This window comes from Jaculus jaculus, chromosome 8 (genome assembly GCF_020740685.1).
Source record: "Jaculus jaculus isolate mJacJac1 chromosome 8, mJacJac1.mat.Y.cur, whole genome shotgun sequence".
Lineage (NCBI taxonomy): Eukaryota > Metazoa > Chordata > Mammalia > Rodentia > Dipodidae > Jaculus > Jaculus jaculus.
In genome coordinates, this window is record NC_059109.1 from 37234734 (window position 1) to 37252595 (window position 17862).

The window sequence follows — 17862 nt, forward strand, 5'->3', positions numbered from 1 at the left end:
CCACCTACCTCTGCCTCCCAAGTGCTGAGATTAAAGGTGTGTACCACCATGCCCGGTTTTGCTTTTTGCTTTTAGTTTCTTTTGATAGCATATTTAGTACAATGGTGTGTGTGTGTGTGTGTGTGTGTGTATGCATGTTGAAATCAGAGGACAACCTCAGTGTGTCTTTACCTTCCATTTTCTTTGCAGCAAGATCTCTTGCCCACCAAGTTGTTAACCAGACTAGCTGGTTGGCAAGCTTCATGGATTCTCCTGTCTCCATGTCCCATCTTGTGGGAGGTGTGCTGTGATTACAGATGCCTGCTATAGCAGACAACTTTTCCTGGGCTCTGGGAATCTGAATTCAAGTACTCACACTTGCAAAGCAAGCCCTTTATCCACTGAGCCATCACCCTAGCCCCCAAGATGCTTTATACTCAGCCTGGCCTTCATTTAAAGAAAGTAATATTGAAAAATAAGAGACTAGTATGATGTTCTGTGGTATTGTTCATATTTTACAATATTATCTACTTATCTTCCCCAAAGAAAACTTCTTAGCTCTTAAATTATCTCACACTAAAAGGGCACTATGTAGATATCAATAGCCTGGTCCTATTCTCAAAGACACCATCTCCCTCATCAGCCTCTTTGCTTCCTAGGGTACTTCAAGGACTTGCATGGACTCTGACAGTTAACCAAAATTTGTTGTCTTGACTTGTCTAGCTTGAATGGGCCAGATCCAGAGATATGAAAATAGATAGCATTTTGCATGATGTTACCAAACATATAACCTAGTGAATTTGGTCATGCCATCTAAAAATCAAATCTCCAAATTTAAAAATAAACAAGCTGTTACCTAAGTATCCAGCAAAACTAAGGTTATAAAACACCTTCCTAGTGAAGTCAGGGGAAGAGATTGAGCAAACAAAAGGTAGAGGGAGAGCTAATCAAAATCCAAGAGGATATAAATGAATCATATGGAAACCTACTTTTTTTTTGTGGACACTGGAACACTCAGGAGCCATAGATTGTTACTAGAAAATTTTCAGTGCCAGGGAGGGTATACCTTCAAGTGAGTTTTTACCAGAGAGGTCTCTGATGCCCTCAAAACATTACAGGCCATTGCCAAGGCCCTTGGTTTCCCACCAGAAATAGATGGGAAGACCCTATAGCTGAAGACTCTACATACTTGGGCTGCAAGGTCACTAAGAAATCCTGCTGGAGCTGAGCTGAAAACCTCCTCCATGTAGACAAGCTGACAGAAAGCTGGAAAAAGTCATGCTGCATGCAGTTCAATGAGAAAGAGAGAAATTACCAGTGCAGATACTCAACAGTAACTGCAAGACTTGGATTTGGCCAGCTGAGCCAAATAAGTCAACAGGAGCAATAGTGGCATGTCTGTTATGGGGGAAACAAATTTGTCTCTAGTTAGACTGAAAGCCCACTCCGTGGGAGGGAATATATCCCTGATACTGAAAACCTACAACAGGGGTAGTCATGAGCCCTAGGGGTATAATGTCTGCTGGTGTCTGGCTAAATGTATATACTATGCTCACCAAACTTCCCAGTACACACTTTTGTTAATGTTCATACCCATATATTAAGGCTACTCTCACTTTTGGTTAGAGAGCCTTCTCTTTTCAGATGGCAGTGACCTTGGGATAACTCAGAAGGCACCATGGTGCTGAGAAAAAGTGACAGAGGAGTGTTCAGCACTGAAATATCTCTATCACACCTCCCAAGCTCAGAATCCTTTGCAGAAGAGGTGGCGGAAAGGATGTAAGAGCCAAAGGAAGGGTAGGACTCCTTACAGTGTGCTCCCTCCAGACATAAAATGGCCTGGATATCCATGACCTCACAGTGCCTGACACTACCTACACAAGACCATCATAACAGGAGGAAAATATCATGACATCAAAATAAAAGAGACTGATTGAGAGGGGGAAAGGATATGATGGAGAGTGGAGTTTCAAATGGGAAAAGTAGAGGAAGGGAGGGAATTACCATGGGATGTTGTTTACAATTATGGAAGTTGTCAATTTAAAAAAAAAATTAAAAAACACCTTCCTGGCACAGTAACTAGAGCACAGTTGTGGATTAGACTCGCTTTATCAGACTGCTTCTGGTAGTTTTCTTAATTTTCATAGCTGAAAGACTTTTTCCTGCATAATAGCAACAGTGATATTGTATTATTGGTACTTTTAAACTCTTTATTGACAGTGTTCATGCCTATACATTAAATATTTTGATCATAACCCAATCCCATTACTTTCTTTTGTCATTCTCTTCATCCAACCTCTTCTTTCCAACTAGTCCTTCTACCTTTATGTCTTGTTGGTTTGTTGTTTGTTTGTTTTGCACTTCCCATCATCCATGGCAACATGTTGATGAGCCCAATATTATGCAGGGATTGTGCAGCCACTGTGAGGTCATGAATGCAAAGGTCACTTCATGTCCCAAAGATAGCATTCCAACACGTTCCTCCCCACACTCTACCTCTGATATTCCCTGTGCTTTGATTTATTAACATGTAAATCCCTGTGACTGAATGACTGAAGAGGAAATATTCATTCAGGCTCACAGTCCACCATGCTGAAGTAAGAGTGTGGTAGAGGCTGTTCACACCATGGCTGACTGGTAAGAAGACAAGAAGGAGTGAAGGTTAACATATCCTGGATCATCTCCCAAATTTCCCAGAATCTCCCAAGATAGCATCACTCTCTGGGGACTGAGCATTCAAAACATAAGCCTATGAAAGTCATTTCAGATCCAAACCCTAAGGACACCAACCTGACACAGTTTCATTGAAGGTTAAATGTGCTGGTGGATGGGAGAGTTCTGTGATCACAATAAATGCTCAACAATTATAAAGAGGAAGGCTTTGGGATCAGAGGGATCTTGGATTTTGTCCTAGTTCTGCTTTTTAAAAACTCATGGGAATTCCTTCAATGTTCTAAGTTGCAATTACATCACTTATAGCATGAACATAGTTTATACCTACTCTCTGTAATGATTACATTGAGTCAACTAAAGTGTTTCATGTCTTGTTCCATATGCTAGGACTTAGGAGGGAGAATAAACAGCAACAATTTTTACTTTCTTCTCCTATTCGTATTCAGAAGATTCAGGAAGAAGTTATCTGGGTGTCCAGAGGAGAGGGTGCTTGTCTAACACAGATGAGGATGTTGTGGCAGAAGAAGGTAGGTAATAACTCTCAAGCTGGGTCTGGGGCTCATTGTAGTTTTGCTTGTATAAGAAGGCAATGTTTCTCTCACATCTCTCAGTAACATGAATGCTTGTGGTGAGCACAAATCACTAAGAAAACCATTCTCTACCCTCATGGCTGGAGAACAGATCTCGGCTATTGATTAAAATAAAAACAAACAGATCTCTTGGTCACTGTAAAATACTACTGTCCAAATCTACAAATGAAATTCTAAATTTCCATTGTGGAATAAAAGGCATGGAATGTCTCCATGTGACTAAGATTCTGAAAAGGGCATGTAACTCCTCCTCGTCTCCCCCACCAAAGTGCATAGGAACATTGATTCTGTGGGCCTCCCAGCTCATTTGGGAGGATTTGGCCATATCTAAGCAGAAAGCAAACTCTCCTTCCACCAAAAACTGGAAAACAAATCTCCAAGGCACAGGCATGCAGTGAGCTCTTTCAGGGTGATCAACGACAGATGTACAGTGGTAACGACTTTCTGTGCCAGGGCTGGAGGAAAGTCCACAGCAATGTGAGTCCACCCTTCCCCTGCAAAACAAAATCGCATGAAATTTGAAAAGAGGGCAATGCATATTCCAGAGTCCCTTTGGACTTTGTCTTTCACTCACAGATGATCACAACCTAAGTGGTTCTGGCCACAGCAGAAAGCAACAAAAGGACACACAGCTGATGTTTCTTAAATGAAAGAAAGAGAAGTTTATGCTATTCAAATTGCATGGTCCAGATGGTGTTTTCCATCCTGAATGGTCTTCTTCTGGTTGAGGCCACATCTTGCCTATGGCTTTTGTGGCAGGACACACTCACCAGTCAGCAATTTCACCACTGCTTGGGTCCAAATGAGCTATGGAGAAAGAAATTAGGGTGAATGGAGAGGCCACAGCTGGGAGAGATCAGCCACACTCAACAGGCCTTCTCCCACATACGTAAACACAGTAGACAGAAGGAGGAGGGTGGAGAAACAAAATCCTGAGGTTTACAGGCCAGTATTGGAGGCCTGTAAAGCACTAACCACATGGCATGCGCCTACGGGTTCTTCCCCAATTGCTGAAAACTCCCCGAGTGTCTCTGAAAAGGTGGCTATTAAATTTCTCACCAAAAAACGCTCAAATGCTTTCTGATACCACAAGACATTTTTTTCATGCACTTAAACTGTTCCCTAAATACCTCACTGAAAGCAGAGGATCATTTAGTAAGTTCATTCTCTTGTAGGAAAGCATCACCATTAATAATGGACCGCACTCGTTGGGCTGAGTTCCTGCTGTGGTTTCAATCACAATCTTCACTCCAGTTGCTTGTTGAAAATTTCTAGGATTCAGAATTCACGTGGACCCCAATTCTCATCTGTTTATTAGAAGGAACATTAAAGCATGTAACGTGTCTTTCATGGCAGATTGCATTTTCACCTGAACTGTGAGAGGAAACAAATGCCTGGAGCGATGGATTATGGCTTTTTAAGTACCACTTTCCTTGCATAATACTGCCATAAAAAAAGAAAACATCCAAATGAGGTATCATACTTTTTCTACTGAGTAGAAGTGTTTTGAACTCCATAGTTGTTGTTTATGTTCCACCACCTGCTACTGAAACACTCAGGCTGGTTTTTTTCTTTCCCTTTGCCAAAAGTGCCATGCCTCATTCTCTTTCCTTGGTGTCACCCAATGAACAAAATAATGCATACCTAAGAATCTTCCCATCACTTCACTAACTCACCATGACTTTGTGGCTCATCATCTAATGGAGTCATCTCTAGGAAGTAGCACTCATCTATGCTGAGGCCCACATCAGCCACAACTGCAAAGCTCAGAGCTTACCTTCTAAAACCCAATTCACCGCAGGCTTTACTTTTTACTCTCTTTCTTCACAGCTATTAAAATGGCAAAAGGCAAGAAAACAGAAAGAAAAAAGGTGGAGCAGAGGAGGTGGAAAGAGGAAGAAGAGGTTAAGAAAGCCACTCTGATATACTTCTACCTGGAATATGCTAATCTCAGATAAAATGTGCTAAGAGACATAAAGTTGCTGCTAGCCTGGCGATCAGAAATTCTATGTCTAGAAATTTATTATAAATCTTCAAATAAATATTTCTGTAACATATTTCATATAATGATGATTCATGAGAAACCATGTCTGTGTCCAAAAGCAGAAGTTATAACACAAGATGATGGCCTGAGGATTATTAATATTATTCCTATACTGTGAGATGTTATATTTTTCAAATATTCTTTATAGCTATGATTCTAAAGTTGTATGCATGTCTTTGTATGCATATGTTTAAATTTAATTATCCATACATTATACACATAAATAAAATTTGAAAATGGAAGGGGAATGACAGGGCTTTTTCTTTTTCTTTTTTCTTTTTTTTTTTTTTTTTTGCTTGTTTTCTTAAACCATATAATTTGGTACAATAAGAACAAATGGATACTAAAATTAGTGTAGGGGAAAATATGTTAAAAATTTCAAAATTTATATCTTGAAGAAATTTTAAATCATACTTTTTAGAACTAAAAGAAATCCATTTGTCCTAGTTTTCTTACTTAAAAAGTTAATATAATTTGAAGATGAGGATCAGACATCTTTACTGAGTCATCTAAGGGACTAACATATATTGAAAAGATTTCGCCTGTTTTAAATTGGAAAGAAATTGCAATTTATGTATCGTAAGACTACATGGCGGTGCTATTTCAAAGGCATTATCCACTTATCATCTCCTTACAAGGTTCTATTGGTTATCAAGGACAAGTTCTAAGAATTATGGTGAATTTTTTAAAAAGCCCATGAAATGATTGCATTTGATAGAGCAGTCCCAGCACTCACCTTTCCCAGAGATTGCCATACCATGTGCAATGCTGGTGACTCAGCAGTGGGTGCTAGAGTACTATGCTGGAAATTAAAAGCGGTGGGGAAAGAAAGCAAATAGAGGTGTTAGTGACATGATCATCACCACAAACATATGGATCTCCATCTGCATGGGACCCTTAGAGGTGAACAAGGCTTACAATTCTTTCACTGCAGGCAAGACAGTCCCATACTGATTGATGGGCCTTGAGGTTGACTCACTAACATCTGACTGCCAAGATTCAACACTTCTGGAGGCTGACCTGGACTGCAAAATTCAGGAAGCCTTCACCAAACATGTAAGAGTTCAAGTCTTGGTGAACAAATGACTTAAAACAGCATGGTCAATTTCACATCTTTATGTCCCAAAGGAAGAAAAATTGAAGCGCATGAAAGTCAAATGATCTGACCAAGGTCACAAAGTATGTTAGCAACAGAAACAGGATGAAGTCAGTCTTGGTTTTCCTGGGCCTTTCTAATTCTTACACTGTGTATTTTGGAGAGAACATAGGTTTTGAGGCAGATTAGACCAGCTTGCTCTGTAAGCTACACAACCTTGGGCAGACTAGTTAACCTAACTGAAGCTGTGGTTTCTCATCGGAAAAGAGAAGACTATTGTAAATGTTTAATGTTGGCATGTTAGGTATTAAATCTCTTTCAATTGACTTAAAATGTCAAGCAGTCTTCCATTGCATCAGGTCACCAGTTAGAGCTGCTACAAGCCAGTCTATTGTTCTTGTCACTTGATGAAGCATGAGATGTGAACTTAACACCACAGGCCATCATTTGCCACTATCTTATTAGGGTTCAGGACAATTTGATGGTTTCCTATATAATTTAGGAATATTTCAGCTCAATAACTTCTATATTATAATAAAATACCTAAACACATATGGGAATATTATATTCTTTAAAGTTTATAATAATAATTAACAGCTTACCTTCATTTTCATCCACAATCATGCTTTCTAAGTAAAATTTTACTCATGAGAATGCTGACTGACATTGATGGAAGGTAACACTTCCATAATCATGTGACTAGAAATCAAATTAGTCTGAGCCCCAATTTAGATCTGAATGACTCCATAACTAGGGATTTTGATAACTATTCTCCCTTCTATTTTAAAGGTAATTGCAAGAAGGTATCCATCCATGCCACTGTTAGCACACATGCCATTAACATGCCCTGCCAATCCTTGAATCATCCATAGACTTGAGTGACACTCCAATCATCATAGTCAGTTAGTAGGAATAATCCTCCTGCCATGACTGATCACCAGCATAGCCCATCACAGCTTGTCATGCCCACTCTCCTAAGCCAGATCTTTGAAGCCAGACAGATAGAGGTTCAAATTCTATCTCAGCACTTTGTATCTATGTTATGGAAAACAAATGACTTTACTTTGTGTGCCTCAGGTTCCAACAAGTTCTATTCTGCAGAATCCACACAATTAATGAAGGCATATTTCACGAGCCTAAGCTACAATATGGGCTCATAAAAGCATAACTGGAGATTACTACTTCCTACACATTAAGCAAGCAATTATTTCACATATACCATCTCATTAGACTTTCCAGTTTGAAGAATTTAACTATTCTATTGTTCAGTGTCATTCTGTTGTTCAGTGTATATGTAGATGGAACTACTGTATTAACTATATATCTCTTGTTCTGAGTAATCATCATGGCTAAACTTGGCTAGACTTTCAAGACTAAGGAAAATGGATGTTATATTCCTGGAAACTATTCATTGATGTATACCTCTATATGGACAGAGAGAAAATAAATAATGTGCATATATAGATAATACCCACATATATTTATAAACACAAATGAGCAAAATCATTCAGTTTTGCTTTATATACCTTGTGAAAGAAAAGATGCAAATTTTACTATGCTGACTATATAATACATGTATTACTTATCTTGTTGAATGGATAATGTGAAAGTAGAAAAGTGTTAAGCATCAGAAAAGGAAAAAGGGTAGTAAAATTAAGAATCAGAAAACCTATTCTAAACCCGAGCATGGTTGTGCATGCCTTTAATCCCAGTGCTTGGGAGGCAGAAGTAGGATGATCACTATGAGTTTGAAGGGTTTCCGGCACTGGTCTGTGTGCTGGTGGGTGCAGTGGTATGGACTGAGTAAGCCATACCCCTGTTCCCTGGCTCTTCCCAGTCCCTGGATACTGGTAGGTCCCATTGTTTCTTGCTTGGGGAGGTCTGGTCCCTGTGTGAGCTGTGGAATCAGACCTTTTGCCCTGGTATCCTGACTGGCCACTGGGTCCCAGCATCCCTATTCACCTGCATCAGAGGGTACAAGGACCAAAGGAAAAAAATTGTGCTTCCTTCTCAATAAAATAAAGAGTCATCCAAAAATGTGTAGATAACAACACACAAAAAGCCAACAAAAGTCAGAAAACTGAGAGGTCTCCGCCAAGGCTTCTTAGTCCTACAATGGAAGACTCCAATGAATCCATAGAGAAATCAACAGAAATTCATTCCCAAAATGAAAACACAACAACCAATGAGACGCTGATGAAAAAAATCAGTTTGATGGAAGCAAACCATCAAAGAACCAATAATCATCTCAATGAAATTGAACAGAACCATCTCTTAGAGAATTCAGCTTTTGACAGCAGACTTAACTTGGTTGAAGAAAATGTTAGAACCCTTTGAAGAGATATGAATAAATTAAAGGTGAGTCAAGAAATGGAAGATCTCAGGCTGGATGGATGGCTTAGTGGCTAAGATGTTTGCCTGCAATGCCAAAGGACCCAGGTTCAATTCCCTAGGACCCACATTAGCCAGATTCACAAAGGAGTGCATGTGTCTGGAGTTCATTTGCAGTGGCTGTTGTCCCTGGTATGCCCATTATCTATCTCTCTCTCTCTCTCTCTCTCTCTCTCTCTCTCTCTCTCTCTCTCTCTCCCTCCCTCCCTCCCTCCCTCCCTCCCTCTCTCTCTTTCTCATTCTCTGTCAAATAAATAAAAGCAAAATACTTTTTAAAGAAGACTTGATCAAAGGCAAGAATAAATTCCAGGAAACTCAAGAAAATCAGAACACAAATTTAAATTATACCTCAAAAAAGAGATGGGTACAATGTAAAATAACATAACAGAAAATAAAAATCAAATAGAAATTATAAAACCCTCTCTAGAATCCCTCACCAACAGAGTTACACATGTGTAAGACAGAACCTCTAACCTGAAAGACAAGGCAGAAGAAATACATCAGCTAAGCTCAAGAAATCAACTGAACAGATTATGAGTGAACTGTGGGATACCCTAAAACGACCAAGCATCCAGATCATGGGTATGCCAGAAGGAGAGAAAATCCAAGCCAGAGGCATAGAGAACAAATTCAACAAAATTATTGAAGAAAATTATTGAAGAGAGGCTCATTCAAGATATAAAAATCCCACAGAACATTAAGCAGACAAGACCAAAGAAGAAACTCTCCAAGACACATCATAGTTAAACTCTTAACAAAAAGAGAGAGCGGGGGGGAGTTTTGTGTGTGTGTGTGTCTGTGTTTAAAAGCAGCAAGAGAGAAACAAGAAACAGCTCACAATATACAGAGGCTATACCATCAGAATTACATCAGATTTCTCAATGGAAACCCTGAAAGCCAGAAGGCCCTGGAATGTAATGTTTCAAAGTTTAAAAAACTATGACTTCTAATCCAAGCTACTCTACCCACCAAAAGTATCCCTCATAATAGTTGGTGAAAAAATCACATTCCATGAAAAACGTCAACTCCATGATTACATGAACACAAAGCCAAACCTACAGAGAATACTTGAGGGACTACTCCACACAGAACAGTCAAACAACCAATCTCAGGAGCCAGCAAGAAGAAGATCACAATAACCAAAATAGATCAGGCTCAAAATAGTATAAAACGCAAGAAAGCACCAAGCCCCCAAAAACATCTCATCATGGCAGGGTTTAATTCAAACCTCACAGTAATAACCTTAAATATTAATGGTCATAACTCACCCATCAAAAGACACAAGATTTCATGGTGGATCCAAAACAGGAAACTTTATATCAGCTATCTTCAAGAAACCTACCTCACCACCAAAGATAGACACTTCCTCAGGGTAAAAGGTAGGAAAATGATATTCCAAGCAAATGGAAATGAAAAACAAGTGGGTATTACTAGATTAATATTTGATAAAATAGACTCCAAACCAAAAGCAATCAAAAGGATAAAGAAGGCCACTTCTTACGCATCAAGAGAATGATCCAAAATCATCACATCACAATCATAAATATAAATGCACCAAACACAGGTGCACCACAGTTTATAAAACAAAATCTACTCAAAAACAAATAAACACCAACACCATCATACTCAGAAACATAAATACTCTACTATCATCAATAGACAGATCATCCTAGTAGAAGATAAACAGGGAAATAAAAGAGCTCAAATACATCATAGATCAAGTAGACCTAACAGATTTCTATAGAACTTTCCACCCCAAATCTACAGAATACACATTCTTCTCAGGAGCCCATGTAACCTTCTCTAAAATTGGCCATATATTAGGCCATAAAGTCTGCCTCAATAAAGTTAGGAAAATTGAAGAAACTTCCTACATCATGTCAGATCGCAATGCTTTAAATCTAGAAATTAACAAGAGATACATCAAGAAATCCACTAACTTCTGAAGACTGAACAACACACTTTTGAACAATGATTCGGTCATGGAAGAAATCAAAAAAGAAATTGTAAAATTCTGAGAATTGAGTGATAATGAAAACACAACCTACCAAAATGTATGTGATACAATGAATGCAGACCTAAGTGGAAAACTCATAGACTAAATTCCTTCATTACAAAGACAGACAGATCCCCAAATTAATCACCTAACTGTCCACCTGAAGGCACTAGAAAAATAAGATGAATCCAACCAAAACAGCTCCAAACAGAAATAAACAAACATCATTAGAGTAGAAATTAATGAATAGGAAACTAAGAAAACAGTTTCTAAAATTGATGAAATGAAGAGATGGATCTTTGAAAAAATAAAGAGGATTGACAACTGCTGACCAATCTTATCAAACAAATAAAAGAGAGAGAGAGAGAAGTCTCAAATTAACAAAATTAGAAATAAAAAAGGAGACATCACAACAGACATCAATGAATTTGGAAGAATCATCAAGGCATAATTTCAAAACATCTACTCCACAAAATTGAACACCCTGGAAGAAATGGATGAACTCCTAGATACATACCACCTACCAAAACTAAGCTCAGAGCAGATTAATCTCCTCAACAAACCTAACACATGCATGGAGATTTAAAAGGTAATAAAAAACTTCCCCAGAAAGAAAAGTACAGGACCAGATGCTTCTCAGCTGAATTCTATCAAACCACATTGAAGAACTAAAACCAATTTTTCTCAAACTGTTTCTCATAACTGGAGACCAGGAAATCTCCCTGACTCCTTTATGAAGCAAGCATCACCCTAATACCAAAACCAGACAGAGATGAACCAAGTAAAGAAAACTAGGCCTATATCTATAATGAACTTAGATGCAAAGATCCTGAACAAAATCCTTGCAAACAAAATTCAACCATACATCAAAAGTATTATCTACCTTGATCAAGTAGGCTTCATCCCAGGGATGCAGGGATGGTTTCACATATGGATATCAGTCAAAATAACACACCACATATATAAACTGAGCTATAAGTATAAGAACCACATGGTCATCTCAATTGATTCAGAGAAGGCCTTTAAAAAATACAATGCCACTTCATGATAAAAACACTGGAAAGAATAGGCAAGGAGGGTTTATATCTCAACACAGTGAAGGCTATATATAAAGTACCTAAAGCCCAAATGATACTTAATGGGGCAAAACACTAGGAGTTCCCTCTAAGATCATGAACAAGACAGGGATGCCCATTCTCACCACTGCTCTTCAATATAGTACTAGAAGTACTAGCCCAAGCAATAAGACAGGAGAAAGAAATGAAAGGGATTCAGCATGGAAAGGAAGAAGTCAAGTTAGCTCGATTTGCAGATGAAATGATCCTATATGTAAGTAACCCAAAATTCTCCATCTCAAAACTTCTAAAGGTGATAAATTCCTTCAGCAAAGTGGCAGGATACAAAATAGATGCACAAAAATCAGTAGCTTTTATATATGCAAAGGACAAATATTCAGAGAAAGAAATCAGTGAGGCTGCCCCATTTTCAATAGGAACAAAAAATTAGATACCTTGGAATAATACTAACCAAGTATTTGAAAAACCTACATAATGAAACACACACAAAGAAAGAAATCAAGGAGAACTTGAGAAGATGGAAAGACATCCCATACTTTGGATAGGAAGAATTAATTTTGTGAAAATGGCAATTCTACCAAAAGTAATATACTGATTTAATGTAATACCAATAAAAATACCAGCATCATCCTTTACAGAAATTGAAAAATTGTTCTCAGAATTCATATGGAATGGCAGAAGACTTGAGATATATAAACATATCCTCAGCAAAAAAAAAAAAAAAAAAAAAACTAATGATATCACCATATCTGATCTAAAGCTGTATTACAAATGTATAGTGGCAAAGACAGCATAGTGCTGGAATAAAAACACAAACATAGAACAATGGAACAGAATTGAAGACCCAGACCTTAAGTCAAGTAACTACAGCTGCTTCATCTTTGACAAAGGTGCCAATAATGTAGACTGGAAAAAGGACAGCATCTTCAACAAATGGTGTGGGACAAATTGGATGACCATATGTATAAAAATGAAAGTAGACCCACTCATTTCTCCATACACAAAAATCAAGTCCAAATGGATCAAAGACCTCAATATAAGAAAGACCTGAAACTCTTCACCTAGTGGAAGAAAAGACAGGAGGCACTCTCCACGATATAGGACTGGGAAAAGACTTCCTGAAGAAAACCCCAGTACCCCAAGAAACTAAACACGCACTCAACCAATGAGATCTCATGAAGCTAAAAAGCTTTTGCACAGACAAACATACCATAATTACAGCCAATAGATTACCCACTGAATGGGAGAAAAATCTGTATCAGATATACCACTGACAGATACCTAATATCTGGAATTTACAAATAACTCAAAAAACTAAATAAAAAATCAAACAACCCACTCCAAAAGTGGGGCAGAGAACTGAAGAGGGAGTTCTCAGAGGAAGAATTACAAATGACTAACACACACTTAAGAAAATGCTCAACATCCCTAACCATTATGGTAATGCAAATTAAAACAACTATAAGACTCCACATTATCCCAGTAAGGATCATGAACATTAAAAAGCCAAATTAAAATAAATGTTGGGAAGGATATGGAGAAATAGGAACACTCATTCACTGTTGGTGGGAATGGAAGCTGGTACAACCACTATGGAAATCAATATGGAGACTCCTGAAAAGGATGAATATAGAGTTACCAACAGACCCTGTTATTCCCTTACTGGGCATTTACCCTAAAAGCTCCACATCCTAGTTCAGAGATATTTTCCAACCATGTTTATAGCTACTGAATTTGTATTAGCTAAGAAGTGGAATCAACCCAGGTGCCCATCATTGGATGAATGGATAACCAAGATGTGTCATATCTACAGGATGGAATTCTACACTCAGCAGTAAGAAAAAAATGACACAGTGAAATTTGTAGAAAAGTGATTGAACTTGGGACAGATCATTCTAAGTGAACTCACACAATCACAGAAAGACAACTTCTGCATGGTCTCACTTATCTGCAGTTCCTAATCTGGATCAGCCCTAGTTGCTGACTTACCTGAATGGCATCTTGAGGCTTGGACAGCAGGGAGGGTAGGATAAGGGAGGACACCAAACGGAGCCCAAATTTAACTGCTACCATAAATTCCTATATCCTGTTAGTTACACTAAAAAGTGGGACCCTCAAGAGGTCCATAGGGAAGCATCTGACTCAAAGGGCCCTGGAGATGGTGAGATGAAGTATAACCTTAAGACCCTACTGCTAAAGACACCAAACTGTTGGCATGGACCATTGAAAGACCTGGTTGGAATCCAGAAGAGAGCCAGTCCCTGGACAATTATCCCATCTAGTGTTGGATGGTATTACATGAGCTGCTGGGGGAAAAGTAGACAATATATCTCTGAGCAACTCAAAATCTAAGTGACTCAGAAGCAAACAACCTGACGTGATGCTCACACAAATGCCATAGTGGCACACAGCCATGGTGGATAACCAACTGCTCTTGGATTTGCTAATAAATCTGCTCAGTGGAAAGGAAATAGTATCTGGAACTGGGAAACAAGTCAAAATTTTATCCAGATAACGATTTTGCTTTCCAATGTCAAGCTCCCACCATTCTTGGCATATAAGAGGGTCTACACCCTTTGAATTTTCTCTAAATTAAAAATGGTTACCCCATTTAATGCTGGAAATTCTTCTTCTCTTTTTCAGATGAAAGCAGGATTGGAAGAGATAAACTTCACGTCAGCCCCAGCTGAAATCAAAGAGGAGTTTGGGAAATGAGCAAGAGTGCTGCTTTCTCAGTGAGACTGTTATCAGCACAACAGAGATGAAGACAGACACTAAGCACTCTCAACACCTACCAAACCAGAGGTCCAGAGGCTCCTAAGAACTCATCACTGAAGTAGACTTAAAACACACCCAATGTGGCTCAGGGGATTTTGTGGAAGAGGAGGCAGAAAGATTTTTAGAGCCATGACTTGGCACATTTTGCACAGAGACATTTTCTCTCTCCCATAACTGACTGCTGCCCCTGTAATGCATGACCCATAGTCACCATGGGGTTTATCTGCATTCCCAAGGAGGAAGGCCTCTTCAGAAAAAGGACAGGGAGGAGAGAAAGGATGATACCAACATGTGTTGTTTACATACTAAATATGTTCATATCTAATAAAAAATAAATTTAAAAAATCTATTTGGAACCACAAAGCATAACACATTAGAAATCACATCATCCACTTCCCTGAAAAAAAAAATCTATTCTAAAAATCCTATGATTGCCCACCAGTGAAGTTATTTTGGAAAAATAGCCTGGGGTGAAATTGTAAACACCATATCTTTGTGAATATTGAAGTGTTCTCTGTGAAAATTACTTCAAAAAATACCCTCCAATCTCAAGGTTATCTCAAATCAATAGATGTACCCATAACACTAATAAATGTTTTCTTTGTCACCTTCAGTTTTTTGTGTGACCAAAATAAAGAAAACAAAGAGTTTGTGTCTTTCTTGAACTATATAAATATCATGCTTATTGGAAAATATCTTCTGAGGAAAAAGTCTGTCTCTGGTCACAGATGCATTGCTCTTGGGTTACTGCTGCTCTTGATCCATGTTCTGTCATGAAAAGGAAGACCTCTGTGTCTGAGATGTCTCATATACCAGAAAGAAAAAAGTAATTTGTCCATTAAGGTTTTTTTTCATAAAAAATATTTATTTGTAGCCAGGCGTGGTGGTGCATGCCTTTAATCCCAGCACTCAGAAGGCAGAGGTAGGAGGATCACCGTGAGTTCAAGGCCACCCTGAGACTACAGAGTTAATTCCAGGTCAGCCTGGACCAGAGTGAGACCCTACCTCAACAAACCAAAAAAAAAAATATATATATATATATATATATTTGTAAGCAAAGAGACAGACAGAGAAACAGAAAGAGAAGGAGAGCCTCCTGCCACTGCAAACCAATTCCAGATGCTTGTGCCACTCTTTGCATCTGGCTTTACATGGATACTGGGGACACAAAGCTGAGCCTTTAGGCTTTGTTAGCAAGTGTCCAAACAGCCGAACTATCTCTCCACTCCACTAAGTTCTCTTTTAATACTATGATTAGCATTTGATACCGTCAAACAAGAACATCGCAATTCCATACATTGTATTTTATATTTTTTTATTTCCTATGACTATTAAAAGGAATGTAGATGACATCATGGGTAAATTCAAGCTTCAGGATCATTTGGTAGAGCTAACATTAAGTCACAAAATAAAATATTTTAAGAATTTGTTGCTCTGTGGTGACTTGCTGTAAAAGCAGAAGGAAATGACTAGCATGATCTGCGTCACTGTTTGATCAGATGGACATGACGTTTGTAATAACACGTGTCATAGTGCTGCATTCCTAGGAGGGACCATATGAAATAATATGGAATCAAGAATGTATTTTCACATGGTGTTAGTATATACCTCAGTCAACCATCACACAGCTTGGAGGTTATATAAACTTTCTTATATCCATTCTGAGCAAGTATATCAGCCTTACTGGTGAGTAACATCAAATTTATTGAAATTAGGAATGTGTAGTTTAATGAAGATATAAAATGCTTAACAAAAATCTGGTTTCATGTTAATAAAGAAAGACTCACATGCACAATCATTCTCTGTGAACATCTATTAGTGAAACACATAAAGTGTCATAAAAACAATTGCTGTGCAGTTTGAAAAAGTCCTTTAACCACACTGGGCCACAGAACTTTGTCAGCAAGGAGGACAGGGATGAGAAGATTGTGAGTGCCTTCTGAACACTAAGATCTGAAAATTATTCTTTTATATATTTATTTACATAAATTAAATTCCATTTGGAATAACAATGGAATGCTAGAAAGTTTTTAAATGGGGTGATATATTTTTGAAAAACTTTGGAAATGCCCTCTTCCAAATTATTTTCATTCTTCCTCTCATGTTTGTCATTTTACATAGTTACCTAACAAGGTAATAAATAAATCAAATAATTTAATTTATATGTAATTATATATTATACTTTTTGTTCTACTAATTTTTCTATCTTTCTATTCTATTACAAAGTAAGCTTTCTTTTTATTAACTTGACACTCGGGACAGAATTCAGGGCTTTGTGCATGTTAACTAATTGCAACCTTCAGTGCCTCAAAGTAAGAGAACAGGATACATTTGTTTGTGGTCTTGTACTTTTCATTATACGTCACAAAGTGATTTATTTGTAAGACACATTCATTAATATTTTAATAATTAATATTACCTGCTGCATCAATTCAATGTAATGTGAGTTTCTGTCTCCCCCAGCCATTGCCACACTCTGAGGCGGTGGTTATAGCAAAATCTGAAATCCACTCCAACCCCCTGAGCAGTCATCACTCTTGCTCTCTACATCATGGCTTTGAGAACCACTTCACCCTCCTCATTTTGTTCCATTTGGTCCTGGCAACTCTTCCAGGCCTGTTTACCTTGTGTACTGACCTTGGAAACCCCTAAGATGTGCCTTTACTAACTGTCTCCGCCTTCTCTGGCTTCACATTCTAAGCTGTTGCCCAGGACAGGCCTCTGAGACACCATCTGCTCCATCTCACAGAAGGAAGATCATTTTTGATTTCTTTGGACAACATCCATCTTATCAGTTTCATTCGACACTCAGATTTATTTGTAATGGTCACTGGAAACCCAGACTGAAACAGATCTAAGGTTCTCACTGTGAAAATGAAAAGAACACACTCCTTTCCAATAAAAAAAAAACAAAAAAAAAACAGCGCCTACATGGAAAATAAAGCAGAAGAGGAAAAGCTGCACTTAATAATTTGATGTGTGGAAGAGGAATTAAGACTTAAGGAAGATACTAATATAACTGAACTAGAAATACTGTTAAGAAAAGAACTGTGAGGCTTTAAATAAGCAGATTTCATAGAAACCCCCATTGTACCTAGATCTTCCTTATACAATATTTGTGAAACATGATTATTCAGACCACTTGGTTTTAACATATTTCAGAAGTAGCCAATATCTTAGGAGTTTGATGTTTACATGGAATTCTATATTCAATAATTGCCACCATGTTTTTCCTAGCT

General features: G+C 38.1%; 1 long non-coding RNA gene across 1 annotated transcript in view; it reads left to right on the top strand.

Annotated features, from left to right (window-relative positions):
- LOC123462732 overlaps positions 1-14700 on the top strand; it is a 42158-nt gene extending 27458 nt beyond the window's left edge. Inside the window, exons 5-6 of the long non-coding RNA XR_006638493.1 lie at positions 3099-3179; positions 14489-14700. This is a non-coding gene — a long non-coding RNA (uncharacterized LOC123462732). The remainder of the gene's footprint in view (positions 1-3098; positions 3180-14488) is intronic.
- The last annotated feature ends 3162 nt before the right edge of the window (positions 14701-17862 follow it).